Below are 19,436 nucleotides of genomic sequence, written 5' to 3' on the forward strand. Positions count from 1 at the left end.
ACCTTGGATGTACACAGACAATTACGCTACTACCTGGACAGGACAAAAAACAATAGAAAAACTGACCAGCTTCTGGTAGCATATGCAACAGGAAAGGAAGGAAAACCAATTTCTAAACAGACAATCTCCAAATGGATAGGAAATTGCATTAGATTTTGTTACTCCTACCATAGAAAGAAAACTCCAGAGAACATCAGGCCTCACTCCACAAGGGCTACAGCCACTACCACAGCTTTCTTACGAGGAGTGGCTACCAAGGACATTGTAGAGGCTGCTACTTGGACCTCCGTGCATACATTTGCCAAGCATTATAACTTACCTCTATACTCTAGATCCCATGCTGGTTTTGCCACTGCTGTTTTGCAAGGGATCCTAACTACACCATAATCTCTTCTCATTTCCTCCTCCCCTAGTTTAGCTATGGTATTCTGCCCATTTGTAAAGACTGCAGATGTATCCTTGAAGGACATAGTACAGTTTTGTACCTACCATAAATGTAGATGTCCGAGAGGAATGCATCTTCAGTCAGGATTACCCACCCTCCTTCTCCTCTGTGGTACTCCTAGGGTATTTGCCAATCTTCAGCTAGCTTGGGGGGGATCTATTATGTTGTATTTGTTTGTATATATGTACATACATTCTTTTTTTTTGTGTGCTTGCTCTCTACTATTTGGAAACTTTGGCATTTATCCAAATTTAGCCATCCAAGAGGGCACCTGGCATCTGGGGCAAGAAACACTGAGGAAAATGGCGTCGGCTGATGCCTTTATACCCGAATAACTGCCGCAATGACGTCGGGTGAAGTGCGACACCAGCCGAAGCCAGACCCAGACTTTGGAATCCGGCCGACCGAAGGGCTGCCTGACGACAGGACAACCCATTTGTAAAGACTGCAGATGCATTCCTCTCGGACATCTACATTTATGGTAGGTACAAAACTGTACTTTTTGGTTCCCTCTGTCTTCATAAACTGCAGCTTCCACCAGTCATTCCTAAAAAATGCAAAGACAAAAAATAAAGAAAAAAACTCGGAAGATGTTGAAGGGTTGACCCACCCTACCAAGTCAACCAGTTCAGGTGAGGTGCCTTTGCAGTCCCTAGTCTGGTGACTGCTAAGCCCAAAACCTATGACTTGACCTGTTGAGAGCCTGCCATACTTCCAGGCCTTCTTTTCACTTCAGACCTAAAAGATGCAGATGATTTTGAAGCCACTGCACAGGCTTCCACTTCTGACATTTTTGTTGCAGGTAACGTGGGAGATGCATTGTCTTCTTTAGTCATGGAATCCCAGTCCAAGGTCGTAGCCAGATGAACATGTCTTCAGGTTATCTTGATTAAAATAGATACCTAAACTGAGGAGAACCATCAGCCTTCCTCTGTCTTCTCCTCAGTCCCTCTGCCACTCCAGCTCAGCTTGAAGCCCAGGACCTTTTAAGCATAGCCCAGGAATTCATAGCCATTGTGAAATCCTGAAAACCCAGCCACACACAGACCACTACCGTTGTAGCCGCCACCTCTGAAAGGCTTAAGGATGTGGCTTTTCAGGAAAAGTCAGATTCATCAGGCTCTGAAGATGAGGGGGAATTGTCTTACCTACCAACCCAACCTTATCCTGACTCAGACTATGATATCCTCTCTTCTGCCTCTCTCCCAGGGGACATCTGTTTTGAGGATACTCTCCTTAAAATTAAGGAGCCCTTCAGTTGGGAGACCAAATAATTCTGACATGCTCCTACCCATTATAGGGAACTTCTGAGTTTATCATCAGTGATACCACTGGCTGTTACTCCAGTGCATGAAAGCTTCTTTGAAGATGCATATTTGCACCCTGATACTCTTCCACTTGCACCCAGAAAGCCTGACGGCTTTTTTTGTTGTTTACAGTGTGTTTGACTTGTGCAAGCTCCTTTACAAGAATCCTTATGCTGACTGTGCAGTAGACTCTCTACAGAATATATTAAAGTCTACTAAAGAGATACCTAAGGGGGCAACTAGACATCCCCTACCTAATGACAGGGAAAGTAGACTGTTAGACAGATTTAACCAAATGTTTGTACCTCTACTACATTTTCTGTGAGGGCACTTAATTGCTAGTTTCATATGTTAAACTATTTGGAGTCCCTACAAGACCAAATCATTAAGTAACACAGAGACTGTTGCCTGTAGAACCCTGGTAAAAGAAATTCAGGAGATGGCAAGAGCAATCTTACAAGTCTCCAGGCACTCCAAGTGTGGGTATGTCTCCTTGGATTCATCTTCTAGAACAGCTTCCACAGGCTTTGTCATTTGCGGGCATGCATGGCTCAGTTCTCGACCTCTGTCAGGCCAGGTCAAGGCTGAAATGCTGTGTGCTTCCCTAAACAAAGAATTCCTTTTTGGACTCCCAGTTGTAAAGATCTTTGAGAGGCTTGACAAAAAAAGCAAAGAAAATAAAGATGGTGAAAGAATTCTGCCTGTCACCTATACCAGGGTGTAATAGAGACTACCCTTCCAAACTGTGGCCACCCCCCAGGCTGGACAAGGGGAGGCCTCCCCATGTTAAGAGAATCTTACAATGTAGGAGGTGGTATCCTGAGCAAACAGGCACATAGCAGGGAGCTGTAAACAGCCCACTCAGCACAGAACAACTGTGATCATCTTCAGCCTCTGACGCCACAACCCGTAACTCACCCTCCTCTCCAGCTCTTTGGCTGTGAGACTCTTCTCTTTCCAACATCAGTAGATCTCATAACCAGAGACCAGTGGGTCTTCTGCATTATAGAAGGGGGTTATTATGCCCCCTTCCTAGTCATGTCAGGACCCCCAAAAGACCATGAGAATCTCTTACCACATTCAGCCTGTTCCTCCAGGTCAGGAGAGAAAAGTATTTTATTTAAGGGTTGTTGCCCCAAGAAAAGAAGGTACATGAAAGCCTTTCTTGGACTTGTCAAGGCTAAACAGGTTCTTTATATACCAAAATTCAAAATGTTACCTTTACAAAAACTACTTCCCATGATATTCCAGGATATCTACATGGTTACACCACCTCCACGCCCCTATTGCAGACAGTCACAGAAAATACCTGCGTTTTATGGCAGCAGGCTTACACTACTAATTCCGTGATTTAACCTTTAGTCTATCTACTGCTCCCAGAGTCTTCAACTGCTTAGCTCTTATAACAGCCCATTGCTGAGCTCTAAGGGGATTCATATGTATCCCAACCTGGATGATTTCCTCATTCAGGGAAAATAAACAACAGAGACTCTTAAATTCCTTGTAGATCACCACACACTGCTTGCAAAAGGTGGCTCTCACCCTAAACTTCCTGAAGTCGCAAACTGTTCCTCGGACAAGGATTCTGGTTTTGGGGCCCCTCATAGATTCTGTTTAAAAAAAACTTTCTTTCCCCAAGGATAAAATATCTTGCCTGACAAAGTACCTGACCAGCTTGCTGCGAAAACAACAAATTTCAGAAAGGGAATTTCTAAGAATACTGTGTTACCTGACATCCTGCATTCTTATGATCCCCCTTGCAAAGCTACACATGAATTTCAGTGTTTTTTAACAAAAAAAAAAATTATTGGGAGCAGCATTCTCAACGTCTGGAAACTCTTCTGCCTCCTCCTCCATGCCTAAAAAAGGAGCTGCTATGGTGGAAACCCCCACCCTGTAGAATCCAGGTACACCTATCTCTCTCTACAATAGGCAGACAAGATATTCATCACAGACAATTCAGGCGTAGCCTGGGGGACTGACCTAGGCACCTTGCAGATGCAGGGCATCTGAACACCAGATGAGTGGAAAATGCATATAAATCAAAGTTGTTATCAGTTTACCTGGCCGTAAAAGCCTTTCAGCATAGTTTGTCCTCGGGGACTGTGCAGATTTGGACAGACACCACAGTGATCTGGTACATGAACAAAAAAGGGACAGACTTTCCTACCCTTTGTGCAGTCTCTCAGTGAAGATTTGGATGTTAGCACACAGCTACAATTGACTTTTATAGCAGCCTGCATTCTGGGGCAGAAAATGTCCTAGTAGAATCTTTAAGCAGGGATCTTGTAGACCCCAACAAATGGATGTTGAAGAGGGAGATTTTCTTGGACTTAAACCTTGAAGTGGGGAATTCCCTCAATAGATATTTTTGCCTCTCACCAAATGACTTCAGAGGTTGTGCTTCAGAACCCAACCGGCAGGGAGATGTTATTTAAATGAGCCAACCTGTTCCTGTATGCCTTTTCGGCCTTTACCTCTGATTCCCAGGGTCCTGATAAAGGTCAGGTTGGACAGACCAAGCATGATTCTTATTGCCCCTTCTGGCCGTGACCCACAGGAAATGTCCTGCCTCCCAAAAAAAAAAGAAAAATACTCATTGCCACACTCCAGATGATCTGTAATAGCATCTTCAGATTCATTACAAACTCACCTGTCTGTGAGCATCACTGTTTCACCCAAGAAGAAGCCAAATGGCTACCCATAAAACAAAGACGTAACCTATTTTTTAGGATCCCAACTTTAAAGACTACTCCAGTGCCATATGTTTACTTTCTTGCAGCTAGACTCGAAAAAAAAAAAACTCCTCCTCATACAATCCAAAACACTACTCACAAGCATTTTGTCCAGATTTTTGCTTCATATTTTTGGTTCTTTTCTCATACAGTTGTGGTTTTCTGGCAAGTCACTGGCAGATCATTGAGGAATGAAGTCAGAAGATAATGGCACACATTTGAGTTTCAGACTTCATATCCTTCAGAAACTTCATGCTAATGGAAAACCTGTTATTCTATCAACTTTCTAAGTTTGTAAGAGCAATATTTTAAAAAGTGCCTCCAGTTTTGCGTCTTTGTCTCCCCATTATTTGTGCCTTTGTCTAGATTTCTTGCTCTAAGAGGTTGAGAGGTATACTCACAAGCCACACGAACTCTTGTACTGCACATGCTTGCTCCTCTGTTTGGCAAGGTTTCTCCATTGACATTAAGGAAATCAGTACTTTAAATTCAGAATGCAACTTACAAAGCACTTCCTCATCCAAGGCAAAATGCTCCTGCTTCAACACACGACATATCACCCAACGTATCTCCTTTCCAAGTCTCTTCTCCTCTCTCCAGATTCACTGAAGATTGGCGCACTTTCACAACTAACGTATATATTGTACATTGCACTCCGCTTGTTCACTAGAACATATATACACATTTTTTTCTATGTAATTAGTCTGAACTACTGTTGCCCATGCCTCTCAACTGTCCCCGATTTTCAGGGATGTCCCTGATTTTGACTCAAATTTTAACTGTGTCCCTCTTAATCCCTCCTAAAACTAGTGACTTTTGGAGGAAAGGTGGTGAATTACACTTGATGAATAATGACAATAATTAGGAGTTATAAACTTTTTACTTCAGAAAATGTGTATTAATTCATATGCTCTGATTCTGTCAATGTTTCAAGTTAATAGCACTAATATTTTAAAAGTGTCCCTAATTGTCCCTGATTTTTTCTTGACTTGTCCCTGATTCTTTTGAAATTTGTCCCCAATTGATTGAGAGGTCTGCTGTTGCTTACATTTTTGTATTTTTTTTGTGTGAAATGTTTTCACCTGGGCTGAGCCTGAAATTTATCATTATTGATCAGTGCACTACCTCAGTAAACAAATGCATATTTATAAAAAGATCTCAACAAGCCAAGGGCTCAGTATTCCATCCTCAGTAGGCCACACTCAAACTGACAGCCTGGAGGATTTGGTTTTGAAACCAAAAAAATATCCGCTATCGCAATAAAGTGCTAAATGTCTTGAAAGAGGTAAGGAGACCCACCACCAGAAAATCATGCCTTGTCGAATGGAAGATATTTTCCATCTACTGCCATAGCAAGAACACCAGCCCTGCTCAGGCAAACATCAGTTCATTTCTGGAATATCTTTCAGATCTGTTTATCCAGAGCCTGCCCTACTCCAGTATTAGGGTACATGTGTCTGTATCTCAGTTTGCTTGCCACATACTGTCACCTCCAGATTAAGCTATTTTTAAATGGGGCCATTCACTTAAGACCACCCAGAAAACCCAGTTCCTACCTGGGATCTGAACTGTGTGCTAGAAAAAACTCATCTTGTCTGTCGTTGAGCCAGCAGCTTCTGTCCCTGTAAAGTTGGTTACTTGGAAGACTTGTAGCGATTACCTCAACAAGAAGTGTCAGAGCTACAAACCCTCATGTGTAAAGAACCTTTCAATGTCTTTCACAGGGATAAGGTAACCGTTTAGAGCTGATCCATCCTTGTTGTTAAGACGGTATAAGAAATTTCTCTAAACCAGGCTATCCGTCTTAACAGTTTCCTATCCAAATACACAAAGTGGAACAAAGCCTTCATTCCTGGATGTGCACAAACAAATCTGGTAATACCAAGGCAGGAAATAGAGCATAGCAGTTGGTTGCTTTCACAGAGGGGAAAGAGGGCAGAAATGTCTCCAAAGAAAGCGTATCCAGATGGATAGCCAGTTGCATTAAGTTCTGTTACACGCACTATAGAAAATATCTACCAGAAGAGACCAAAGACTATTCTACGAGACACAGGGCAACTACCACTGCCTTCCTCAACAGTGTGCCTCTCTGCACACTTGTATAAGACATTACCATTTAAGCATTGCCTCCAGAGCTAGAGCAGGGTTTGCTATTAACATCCTGCAAAACCTTCTCTCCTAATGGGTTAATTACCTGCCACCAACAGATAGCTTTGGGAGTTTTCCCAAGAATCAGTACTGCAACATTAACTACGAAGAACATAGTTATCACACATGCCATAACTGTACATGTTTGAGTACATCAGTATTGCAGTACAAATGCCAATCCTCCAACCCCTCTATCTGTTGACCTTTTTTTTTTTTTTTTTTTGCAGGAGATTCCTGCAGATAGATTCTTGCTGCACCATTATCCCCGTCTCCCTTCTTATGTCTCACTTACGCACTCAATTTCATATAACTGGGAAGGTCATGGTGTCCTTGGACACCAGACTGCTTATTCACTGCCTAGAGAGACCTGAAGATGCTGGACTCCCTTCTTATACACCAATGTCCAGACATCTGCCTGCTAGGAATGATGCAAGGACTCTGGAAATCTGACCGGTTGTGGGTTTCTGCATGGCAGGAATACCCAAGAATAAATACTTCAACATTGATTTCTTCTGACATCTGCAGTATATGGTAAGTGTGACACAGCTGTACTTTAATATGGTGGTTGTCTCAGACACTATGTAATTGACCATCAACAATTTGCAGTCATCTTGTAGAGTGAACTGATTGCAGTTTTTAATATCAGGTTTCCTGCATATATAAAAACTTCTAAATGTGTAGTTATGGAATTACGGTGGTAGCATAATGCTCTAAATAGCAACAACTTTACAAGAAAGCATATGAATCTGATTGATTTAATTTTTCTGACTTAACTAGTTGCACCATTGCATAGCGTATTGCTAAGTTAGCTACTGGTAGACAAGACTCCCCGTTCTTGAAGCTATAAAATACTTGTAGTGCATGGAGTGCCATGATAACACTCCAAAAACAGTAACTTCCTCTTTCAGTACAGACCTGACCTTAGCAATTCTTAGAAGGGCACCTCACATTTGTTAAGTAGGTAGGGAATACACAAGGATGCCAAACACTTCCCCAGTCTTTATTATCTTCTTTGTAATGTAGATAACACATTGTTTTTTTTCTGTATCTTACATTTGTAAAATGAGTAATACATTGAGCAGATAAATTTCTGAGCACTACAAAGAATTACGATTGGATCTCTGATCGTAACATAGTATTATGTGTAGTCAACATGGATGCCAAGACTCACCTTTTACGCTTTGCTGTTGAGATAAATTTCTTGGCGTCCATGGCTGGAATACACCGTGTACTTGTGACAATCTGAGACCCAATCATATTTCATTATGCTATGGAGATTGCTTTCTGTTGTCTAATAGTGATTGTATAGTAAGAAAAGTAAACTGCAACAGCTGTGTTGTAAGGAAGGACGTTAACCCCATGGGTGTGGCTTTGCTATCAAGTACAGTTTGTGTGTGGGTAATTGGTACTGTTTTACTTACCACGTCCATCCAGTAACCTACCTTTACCATTGTAGAGTCATAGGGATGCTGGAGCCTATTCCTTCAGCCTGTAGATAGAGGCATTGAAGCTCATTTGAACAAAATGTCAGTATATCACAGAACACATGTATGCGCTCTCTCATTCCCACCAGTATGGACAGTTTGAAATATAGCTATTATACTTTGTGCATGTCTATGGAAATTGGAAGGAAACCCAGATACACAGAGTGCATGCAGAGACTAAACGAAAGGCAACCCAACTGGAAGTCAAATTGGAGAGCCTCTTGCTGGGAGGGAACAATACTATTCAGTGTATGGATCTTCACCATGCAAGTCTTACAGCTGTCAATGCTGGTTAAGTAGAAAGGAAGACTTGGGCTGGGATTCCTCCCTGGTTTGGCACCTTTGTCTCTAATGCAAACAGGTAACCTGTAAATGTTTCATCTCCCAGGCCAATGCTTACACTTATCAAGGGTATCAGAACTTGTCAGAGATTTGGGATGCATGGCTAGTCTTAAAAAGGCCCTTGTGGTCATTAGCCTGCACCTATGAACCTGTGATTCATACAGAGTTACTGTTCCTGCAGTCCACAAGGTTTAATTACACAAGCAGCGTTGAGTCACGAGTGTGATGATGCTGAGCAACGTTCCGTAGCTCAGTTGTGATAACCTGTGCAGTATTCTAAGCATACTGTGAGTAGCGCACATCTTCTGTTACTTAGGGAGCACAGCAGTGTGAGCTACTCGCATGTAAGCTGTGTAGCAGCACACCTGGTGTAGTGAAAGTGCCACAGGTGCTGCTTAGTATCAGATAACCGGCACAGAAGGCTAGAGCTCTGAGCTGCCTTTTGTGCCAAGAGTACAGGATTTGGTTCCATCCATCTTCATTTATCTACTAAGCAATTCTGAGCAAGTCACTTAACCAGATGTTGTGTTCCCGGTTTGTGTCTGAAAAGGGACAGTTGTGTCCATTCAGCTTACCCAGTCAACCAAAGTAGAAATTAAAATAAAATCTCCTCTTTTAGTGTACTAGTGCACAGAAATGTCAATTAGCAAAGAGAGCCGTGTCTAGAGCAGGGCATTGTGTACTGTTTTACCATTGATATGAGGAAGGCAGTTAGACTTGATAGTGTGCTCTGTAGCAGAGCAGCTCCAAGTGCCACAGAAAGCATCATCTAAAGTATGCTGTTTGACATGGGGGGGGGGTATATGGCCAACTTTGGCAAAAAATGGGATTAAAAAGCTTTGTATGTTACCTTAGGAGAAGGATGACCGCAGACTGAGAGAAATCTAGGAGAAGACACCCAAGACATTGAAAAGGCGTTAAATACTTACATATACATACATACATACATACATATATTTATTTAGATGTTTTAGTGGTGTAGAACATCCTTTTTCATTTAATGAGAGAAGGGAAAATGGGTATAGGAAGCAAAGGTAAGTAAAAGTAGGTAAGGAGATAGGTGTAGGAGAGTCTGCAGAGACATGATCATGAAACAGTAAAGACAAATGGTGTGGTTTCGCACACAGTAGGTTGAGGTGATGTCTGGGCACATATATGTAGAGGGTGGCAAGTGGATGTGGAAGGTTTGCTCATGCACAAACCGAGGCATGACACAGTAGGAAGGGGGAAGGGAGTTAAACCTGGCAGGGGCTAGGGTAGCTGTCATCCCAGCCCAGAACACAGCTTCCTCAGAACCATTACTAGATGATAAATCTTTGCAGACAGTAGCTTTGGGTTTGGACATCTGTTTTGAGCAAGTGAATAATGCCTGCCCAGCAAGAAAATCTTCAATCTGTTCCAGTTGGTAAAACATGCTTGAGGCAGTCCTCTGGATGCTTCTGCAGAACATGTGATGAGCCTTCTGCCTGACGGGGTAGAGGGCCTTCATGACTCTTTGGTGAAGCAGCCTGGCCTGCAACTTCAGCGGGCTGTGGTGAAGGTTCCTGGAAATCAACTTCTTCATATCCACTTTCGTAGTGGAGATACTATGGGAAAGTTAGTATAAGACTTTGCACTATATACCATTGTAATTGATGTACTATAAATCATATGTCAGTTATACCCTGCAACGTTGTTCATCTTTGCTGCCTCCTTGGTTCATTTGCATCTCATAGGCTGCAAGTGTACGTTATACAGTCAGTACCAAAAAGTACTTCACCATTAGAAACAAAAGTGTGTTAAATGCTCTGAGTACTGTACATCTCAGAGCAGTCTTGTACCTCTTCTTTCCAGTGGTGAAGAAAGACAGGTTGGCATTGCTTGAGGTCATCAGAATGATGCTGTGCAGACTGGATGCCTGCAGCCATTGTCATTGTTTGTCTTGTTGCTTATCTGGAATTCACTTTTTAAAGTGAGCCACACACACACACAATGGCACAGTGGTGCAGCAGTAGCGTTGTTGCCTCACAGCAAGAAGGTCTCTGGGTCGATTCTCGGCTGGGGTACCTTCTGTGTGGAGTCTGCATGTCCTCCCTGCATTCATGTGGGTTTCCTCCAGCATTCATGTGGGTTTCCTCCAGGTGCTCCAGTTTCCTCCCATGTTACAAAGACATACATCTAGAGCATTTCTCCCTGGGTTTCCGCTGAAAATTGGCTTTGTTCCAAGCTGGACTTTCCCAGTTAACAAATGTTAAATAAATAAATAAATAAACTGCCTTTCTCTATAGTGTTTCAGCAGGAAATAAAGGAAGATTTTGGTTTTCTTGTCACACAGGAGCCTTTCCCTTTATCAATGGATGTGTGACTTTGCTCAATGAGTAACTCTCGTTCCATGAATTACAACAAGGTAACCGACAAAGCCACTCTTCATGTGTTTTTTTTTTTGAGTTGGGAGTAGCACAGCTTTTAACGGTGTAATGCATATGAATCATGACATGTCTCCACCTGAGATGTGCCTTATGCTCAAACTGTGTATTAATGGTCCATATTTTACTCTCCACTGCTATAGCAGTACCATGTATTCCTCTAATTCAGCAGGTAGACTGTATATGTCACAAGCTACAGTGTACCCTGAAGCAGTTAATTACACATGAATAGGAACATAGTAGGCAAGTGATCACTGGGACCATACGGTGCCTAGTCATATAAGAAAGATTGCAGCTATGCAGCTTTTTTTTTTTTTTTTTTAAATGATAATTCTAGAGTAGAAAAACCTTTGGCACATCAACTTAGGCAAAAGAAAGTAGATGGGGTTGTTGCCAAACATAGGTTGCTATAACATGGAAAAATAAGTGGTCCTGTAGCGGTGTTAGAGATATTTCAGAAAATTTATCAAAATTTGTGTAAAGCAGAGAACTGGGGAAATCAATAAAAAGCAAACATGGAAATATTTATGGAAAACTTAAATATGCCAAGCTTAGTGGTAGATGACTGTAAACAACAGTTAATGGGAGAAGATGAGAGAAAAATGGTGATGGATCGCCAATCTGCACAAATGTCTCTAGTCGTAGATGGTACTAAGATGGAAGTTTGGAAGCTGGGCGGGAAGAATGTGATAAAGATCTGGAAGGTTTTATTTAATGGTATTTTAAAAAGAGGAGTGAGGCATCAACATCCAGGAAAAAATCTATGGTGGCTGTAATACCTAAAGACCCATCAGAGCCAGCTTCATGTTAAGCCCATATGATGAGATTAATTCAGGAAAAGCAGAATGTATGAAAATACAACTGCTCTTGGTGGGTCTTGACGTACAGAAAATATTCAACAGAGTAAGCTGGGATTTTTAGCAGGGCAATGGAGGTATTTGCATTTCCTGATACAGTAATAAGATTAATTAGAAGGCTATAGGAGAGATTTGAGGCAAAAATCAAAGTGGGCGGGTTCCTCTCTGTGTGGTATCTGAGCAGTGGAACCAGGCAGAGGTGTCCTCTTCCCCTTTTTGTGTTTTATTTAGAGCCTTTGGCAAAGAAAAAAAAAAGGGCTCAGAAATTCAAGGCCATTATTGGTATGGTGGTCAAGAAAACTTGGCTTTATTTGCGGATGATATTATTTTGTACTTGATGGAGCTAGAAAAGGACATCAATGTTGTGGAATATTCTGAGACGGTTCTGTTTTTTATCTGGGATGTAAAATTAATGAAGGTAAAACAAAGGCCATTGCTATAATTGTGTACCCACATGTGAATTTGTTCAGCAATACCCATATTTATGGGGACATTATAAAATGAAGTATTTAGGAGTATGGATTAAAAAGGATTCTGTTATGGCAGTTAAGGATATGTAGGAAAAGACTAAACAAAGCTTGAAACAAAAACTGAGACACTAGAAGCTCTTGCCTATGAATATGGATAGTAAGATGCAATCAGTAAAAATGTTTAGTCCCTTTAGTTTTATACACAGGTCAGGCACGTTTTTATCAACCAGAGTAGAAGTTGTGGGTAGTAATTAGTAGAGTGTTGAAGGATTTTATATAGGATGAGAAGAGGCAAGAGTCAAGTGGGATAAGTTTATCATTCCAATAGACCAAGGAGATTTAGGAGTAAGTGATTTGAAAGGATATTTAGAATTACACAGTTATACATAACACAAGCAAAAAGCTGCAATTCAAAGTGGAAAGGGATGATGAAACCGGGGGTAATTCAAGAAGTAAGGAAGGAGTGGGATTTTGGATGAGAAACTTTAGGAGAATGTCATACCGAATAGTAAAGTGTACAAATAAAAGCCAACATGGGAATGGATGAAGGATATTCTACTGATAAGGATGACTGCAGTTAAAGGTATAGAGAATAGACAAGAGGGGGCTGGAATTACTGGAAGGAGCTGGCAAGTGAACCAAGGTATTGGGAACAAATAATTAGAGAGGGAAAGGTAATAGAATGTCAAGCGACCAAGAAGACATTTGTATTGCAGACTAGTGATTGCCTTCCCCATCAGGGATTGATATCCATGTAGACAGAGAAAGGGATAGGGGAATCCTAATTGAAAGACCAGTACTGGTTGAGTTTTTAATTAAATCTAGAAGGGAATCTGTTAAAAAGGGAATGATTGGTAGGGCATATAAAATATTGCACAATTAATTATAGGACTCAATTAGAGAAGGTCAGAAAAGATTAAGAAATGAGATCAGATGAGCAATTCACCAAGAAAGAATGGGAGGTCTCGTATATAGTTCCCAAATCCATCCAGAGCTCTTTTTCCATATGGGGTCGGAATATCAGCTCAACAGTGACAATCATCTGGAGCCGAGGTTCACACTGATGGGTGGCCTAGCCTTCCTATTGTTCTTCCTTACCACACACTTGTACCTTTGGCCAGTTCTTTGGAATGTGGGAGGAAACCCATACAAGAATAGGGAGGACATGCAGACTCCAGACAGAAAGCACTTCAGCCGAGAATCGAACTGGGAAACCTCTTGCTGTGAGGCGACAACACTATCCACTGCTCCACTGTACTGCCCTATATGGCTCCCTATTAAGCAACAAAATCTAGAATATTTAGTGTTTTTTCCTGGAAGTGTTTGCTTAGATACTTTTATACCCCAAGCAGAGTTCAAAGAATTTTTCCTGAGGTAAATGGCAAATGTTGAAGGTGTAATCTGGAAGAAAAAGCTACCTGGGAGCATATGTTCTCAAAGTGCAATAAGTTGGTAGACTTTAAAAATTCCCTACAGAGTACTTTCTGAATACTGGGTGATCAAATGAGTGTAACTATGGAAATGATTTTTACTTTCTACTTAGATATACTAAGGCCTTGTTAAATTTAATTCTGGTGGCTGCTAAAAAGACGATTGCTAGAAAATGGAAATCAAAGTCTAAACCAGCTGTATTTGAAGTATTGAATATTATAACAGAGATGAAAGAACAGGAAGTGGGATCTTTAAAAAGGGTAGGAGTAAATTACATAGAAAAAATGGAAATTGTGGGAACAGTGCATACAGAAAAATGTTTTGGAGGGTGAATGAGGTTTAATAGAAGCAGGAGTTGAACAGTTTATGTAATGTTCTTTGATTAAATGGTATAGAACGATAATATTAGATGTGTAATGTTTGTCAATTTCAATCAACAATTATTAATTCAATAAAGGTGTGAGGTAAAAAAAAAAAAAAAGGTTGCCTAGCCCATATACACCTTTAAGCATCCCCTTTTCAAGCACTTAATAGTGCTCCCTTCCCAAATCAAGTAGGGTTGTATATGATAACCCTGGGATAAGTTTGTCTGTACCCATCCAGTCATCAAGACTTGTCTTAAAGGTAGTCAAAGTAGTGGTAACTTATTCCACAGACCAGGAATACATTAAGTTAGAATCCTATCCCTCCAGTGAGTCTAGTATGTTGGTGTAGATTTGGGTCTTTATTGCTGATATTGTCTGAGCCGTGGTGGTGCAGCGGTAGCATTGTCGCCTCACAGCAAGAGGTTCTTCCGTTCGATTCTCTGCTGGAGCACCTTCTTTTTGGAGTCTGCATGTCCTCCCTGCGGTCGAGTAGCGTTCAAAAGACACGTGTGAGTAGGCATGTCTTCGTTGAAGGTTGGGCGTCAACTTGGCACCTCGGCACTGTAAAAATCTACTGCCAATCATTAGCAGACTGTGGCGACCCCTAACCGGGAAAAGCTGAAAGAAAACAAATATTGCTGATATTTCTGGAGCCACTGGTTTTGCAAAAAAAATAGAAGTCATGTAAGACTGGGTCTTTCATAGCTCAAAAAGCGAGACACAATTTACCTCTCAGATATAATTTAAAGGAATAGACTGAAAATGTAAACCAAGTGTTTTCTTCTCTGATAACATTTTAAAATTCAATGAGAGTGTTGTATTAAATTGCTTAGGTGCTGCTGGTTGGAAGTGTGGTAAAATTGACTAAGGATAACTTTGGAGCCAAGGATGCATAGGAGAAATGAAATGTATGAAGGAGGAGGGATGTTAAAAGAAAGGGGAATGCTAAAGGAAGTTGTACAAATTTGCGGATGTAGCTGCTTAATTATCTTCCACTGTCATTTTACATGCCTATTTATAACTACTAACAATAACAAGAAGGTGTAGCTTTAGGTCAGCAGTTGAAATATTGCATCACAGCTTTGTCAGTGGTATTTGTACATTTGAATTTTAAAAAATATAAGTTTCTTTTGTCGAAGGGTCTAGAACTTTTTTTCAGTTGCCACTTGAGATGATTTTGTACAGGGTTTGAAATACTAGTTTTTGAGGTTTAAAAATCTAAAAAAATATATGTTGTACTCTTTTTACAATAAAAATAAAAAGCTGTTTTGCAGTCTTCGAAACCTGTTGAAAGTGCCACTGTTACAAGACAGCTGTTGCAAAATTAAAGGTGTTTATGCTGCAGTTTTCAGCATAGTGGTCCATTGTCTTTGTGCTAATAACTGATCATATGCACCCATGAATTCATATTTTGTAGAGTGCACTTTCTGAAGTAGAGCTGCCTAATTATATAAATGGTTCTCTAAAATGAAAAGTAGAAACAATGAGACTGTAGAATGGCAAGTTTTAGTTGGGTAAATCTGTTTAAAATATCACAGCATACCAGAGTCTGGACTGCGCTGTTGGTTTTTGAGACTTGCATTAAGAACTGGCACAAACTGGAGAGCTGTCATTTTAGCACTGGGAAATTCAGTCAGGTAGATGTTTGTGTCTCAGACAGAAGCAGGTGAGGCAGTCTCTCTGACATTTAATGCCAGGCTGGTTAGAGGATAAGGGGCTTTAACATTACCTTAGAGAGTGGGTGATGTGTAGATCGTACCCATATTCTCCAGCAGGGCGTTTATTTACAGGTAATGCCCGCTGAAAAACTACTACGCCCCTTTGAGGAGCTCGGACTGAAAAACCCAACATCTGCCATTAATTTACACTCCCTAAGCGGTACATTTGCTGTTTAGCAAGTGTAAAGGAAAGAAAAAAATTAAGAGAAAAAGCATGTGTATGTATATGTTTGTGTGTGAGTATATGCGTGTATGAGAGTGAAAGAGGTCGAGAGAGCTATGAGTTTACACGCACTAAGCAGCGCTTTTGCTGTTTAGCCAGTTTACAAAAAAAAAGAAAAAAAAAATGTTTTTTTCTGTCTATGTGAGTGAATGCATGCATAAAAGCAGATGAGGCTGTGTGCGTGCACATGTGAAGAGTGAGAATAATCCCTGGCAGCAGCATTTAAGAGTTTAGCATGCATGTCGACCTCTTAGCTCAAGATATCTGGATAAGCCTAAAATAAATGGGGGACAAAGGCTCAAAATTGGAACGTATTTTAAATGTTGATGTTACAGTGTTAGCATGCATTTTCTTATGCAGAGTTGTGTGTGAGTGTGTGTGTGTGTGTGTAAGAGAGAGTGAGTGAGAGAGATTGACCACTGACAGCAACAAAGAGGTCAGGATACCTCTGGACATTTCAGCTGAAGAAATCTGGATGAAGCCTAAAATAGAGGGGGAACAAAGGCTCAAAAACAGGAACAGATTTTAATTATTGGTCTTATAAAATTACAAACTTACTTAAAACAATTTGTGTTAGCATGAATTTTCTGAAGGAAATAAGCCTCAAACTCAAATGTATGTCATTACTTAGTAACTAATCTTCAATGACTGGCAACAAACCAAATATTTTAGGAGTAAGGGACCAAAAAAATAAAGTAAATACTTGGATATTTTTTTTAAGTGTTATATTTTGGATGCAAAATGCTTCCTCCATCACCATTAACGTATACTACAGCAAGTTTGAAACATTAGGTGGAGAAACTATTTTACATGAAAAATATATAAAAAAATTCAGTAATAAAGCACAACAATTTTACAGACAGCCCATTCTCTAAGCATAATAATGCCCTCCAGGATGTGCGTTAATGTGGAAATGATGCCATTCCACGGGTGTAGAGGCCCGACGCCTCAGTGTGAAAGAAAATCAAGAATGACCATCATGATTCTGGGTGGACTGGTAGTAAAGTAAGTCCTGATAGGGAGGTGGTAGGCAGGGGATTAACAGACATTTTTAACAGACATGCGTAGAACACAATTATGACAGTGGATAAGTGGACAAAAACATCAGTGTTATTCCCATGTTCCAAATTTATGTGGGGGTGTGTGGTTAACATGTGTCTTTTATACCTTACTGCCTTTAAATTCATCACCTACAATTATTTCTTGGTGATCACAGTCCCACTGTCCATACTACTGCTGTGGGTAACATTGCAAGAAACTATTACACCGTTTTTGCAAGGGTGGCACACTTCAGGTGTTCTGCTGGGGAGGGGCAATGTGGTTGTTAGTACAGGCAGCGAGAAGAGTGAAGTAAAATCAGCACAAATCCATTAGAATAGCAGGGGAGTTGGATATTGTCACATTCAATTTTGTGGTGGTGGTGAGAGAGGGTTTCCAGGTTGGGAATTAACTACAAAAGTGCTGGTATGGAGGTGGCAACCTAATACAGTTATGTGAGTGTTAATGGTGAAAAGCAGCAGTGATGCAGTGAATTGGAAGAGCATTTCAGGGGAAGAAATAACTGCTTATTTGCATTTTTCTGTTCAAGGTAAAGACAAAAACCTGGAAACCAGGGGAGTTGTTTGCTCTTATCAGCTGGGTTTACTATTGTTTTAGTTATATCTGAACACTGTCTTGTCTTCTTGCCAGTTGGCAGGCTGTCGTCAGCAGTACCTGCAGTCTGGTTCTGCTGAGCACATCCATCACTGGATGTGTAGCATGGGTTTGTTCCGAGTCCTTGATTTCTCAAACCTCACCCCCATTTAAAGAAACCCCGTGTAAAGCCTAATAGAAGTCCTAGACCCTTGAAGGATGATAGCTTCCTGACAGTTTCTATAGCTGCCCAGGGTGTAATGGAGCACAGATCAGCCAAAATAACCATTTTCTTCAGTGTCACTAGCATTCGTATTATCTGTATCCAATATTATCCTGTTATGATTTCCTCTACTGCATCACTGCCTTTTAGAACGTAGCCTGATGGTTTGGTTTTCTTGGCTTTGTGTAAACTTACCACACTGTCACGGAACCCACAAGTTCCTCCCCTGTTGAATGAGGCTAGTCTGTGTATCAGCTCACTTTGCTTTAAAGTCTAAGAGGAATACAATATTTGTCTGTCTATCAAATGCTGACAAAAAAGCAGAAGTTAGTTATTAAGCAGCATAGTTGTGGAAGGAGGATATTAGTGCATTTAAAGCAAAATTTAAAATGAAAGGCTTAGGTCAGCAAATAGACCAGCAGGTTGTGTAAGTGAATAATGCTGTAAGGCACAAGTGTTGCTTAGTTTGACATTGTTTTCCCTTTTCTTGCAGAGATTGACAAGCTGGTTTTCACCTGTTAGTGCAGCACTCTGGGAATACAACTTGAAAATGATACATATGGACATCTTTCTGTGTTGTCATCATGTTATTTAAGCTCCCATTAATTATATCGCCTGACCTGAGGATTTCTAGGATTTGCCCGGAATTCCATCTCACGGCAAAGGCTTATATTGATCCACTAGACTGATATGGTAAGAATGGAAACTTATGTTTTTGATCCTGCTTAAAATTAAGCCAGTTTAGCATAAGTAGAGTGGGTTATGAATAGGTCCTTGTCTCAGAAGTTTTAACACCTTAGATTATCTACAGTAATTAACTGAACCTGATTGATTTTATAGTACGTGCTGCTTTCTGACTGTAATGACCCTCCACTGGACCAGTTATCAAGGAGCCTCAATCCGCACCACTGGCACCTTGGAGAACGTTCACTGGGAGGATAACAGGTATACACACACACACACACACACACACACACACACACACACACACACACACACACACACACACACACACACACACACACACACAGGTAGCTCACTGCATCAAGTGCAGTTTCCGTTAAGAGCACACAGACGACACTCAGTCCAGGGCTGGTTTCTCCCTCTTCCTCCAGAGTCCCCAGTAAGACTCCCCACTGGCACAGCTATAGGGTTGAGATGTCAGTGGAGGGACCAAGCCAAGACCTCCAGTACCCTCTTTGTCCAACTAGTGCTTTGTGTCCCTGTCCAAGTAGCTGACGCACATACTCCTTGAGGTTTACACACACACACACACACACAGGAAGGGCTGGCACAGGTTTACTAGCTATGCCCCTTCTGCCCAGTCTCTAAGGTAGTTAACCACTGCCACTGGTCACTCCTGCCAGCTATCTTAAGGCCCTTAACAAAAGGTGACCAATATTGCTGTGTAATAATACAAATGGTAGTTTGACCAAAAGCAAGGCTGTGAGTGGCCCACACAGTTTTTGCAAATAAATATGCAAGTACTCTCAAAACTTAAATATCTCTAAAAAGATCAGCCACAATGAACAGTTTAAATATATTTAATAATAAAAGAGCAAAACAATATTAAATATATATTCACAGTGACATCAGAGTTCAGAATCACAGGAAATATTTAAAGCAACATTGCAGGACAGGCTCAAATAAA

General features: G+C 40.9%; 1 long non-coding RNA gene across 1 annotated transcript in view; it reads left to right on the plus strand.

The window, feature by feature from the left end:
• LOC122793420 overlaps window positions 1-19,436 on the plus strand; it is a 404,513-nt gene that overhangs the window by 230,185 nt on the left and 154,892 nt on the right. The window contains exon 2 of the long non-coding RNA XR_006363479.1: window positions 18,279-18,478. This is a non-coding gene — a long non-coding RNA (uncharacterized LOC122793420). The remainder of the gene's footprint in view (window positions 1-18,278; window positions 18,479-19,436) is intronic.

This window comes from Protopterus annectens, chromosome 2.part0 (assembly GCF_019279795.1).
Source record: "Protopterus annectens isolate FY-2018-M chromosome 2.part0, PAN1.0, whole genome shotgun sequence".
Lineage (NCBI taxonomy): Eukaryota > Metazoa > Chordata > Ceratodontiformes > Protopteridae > Protopterus > Protopterus annectens.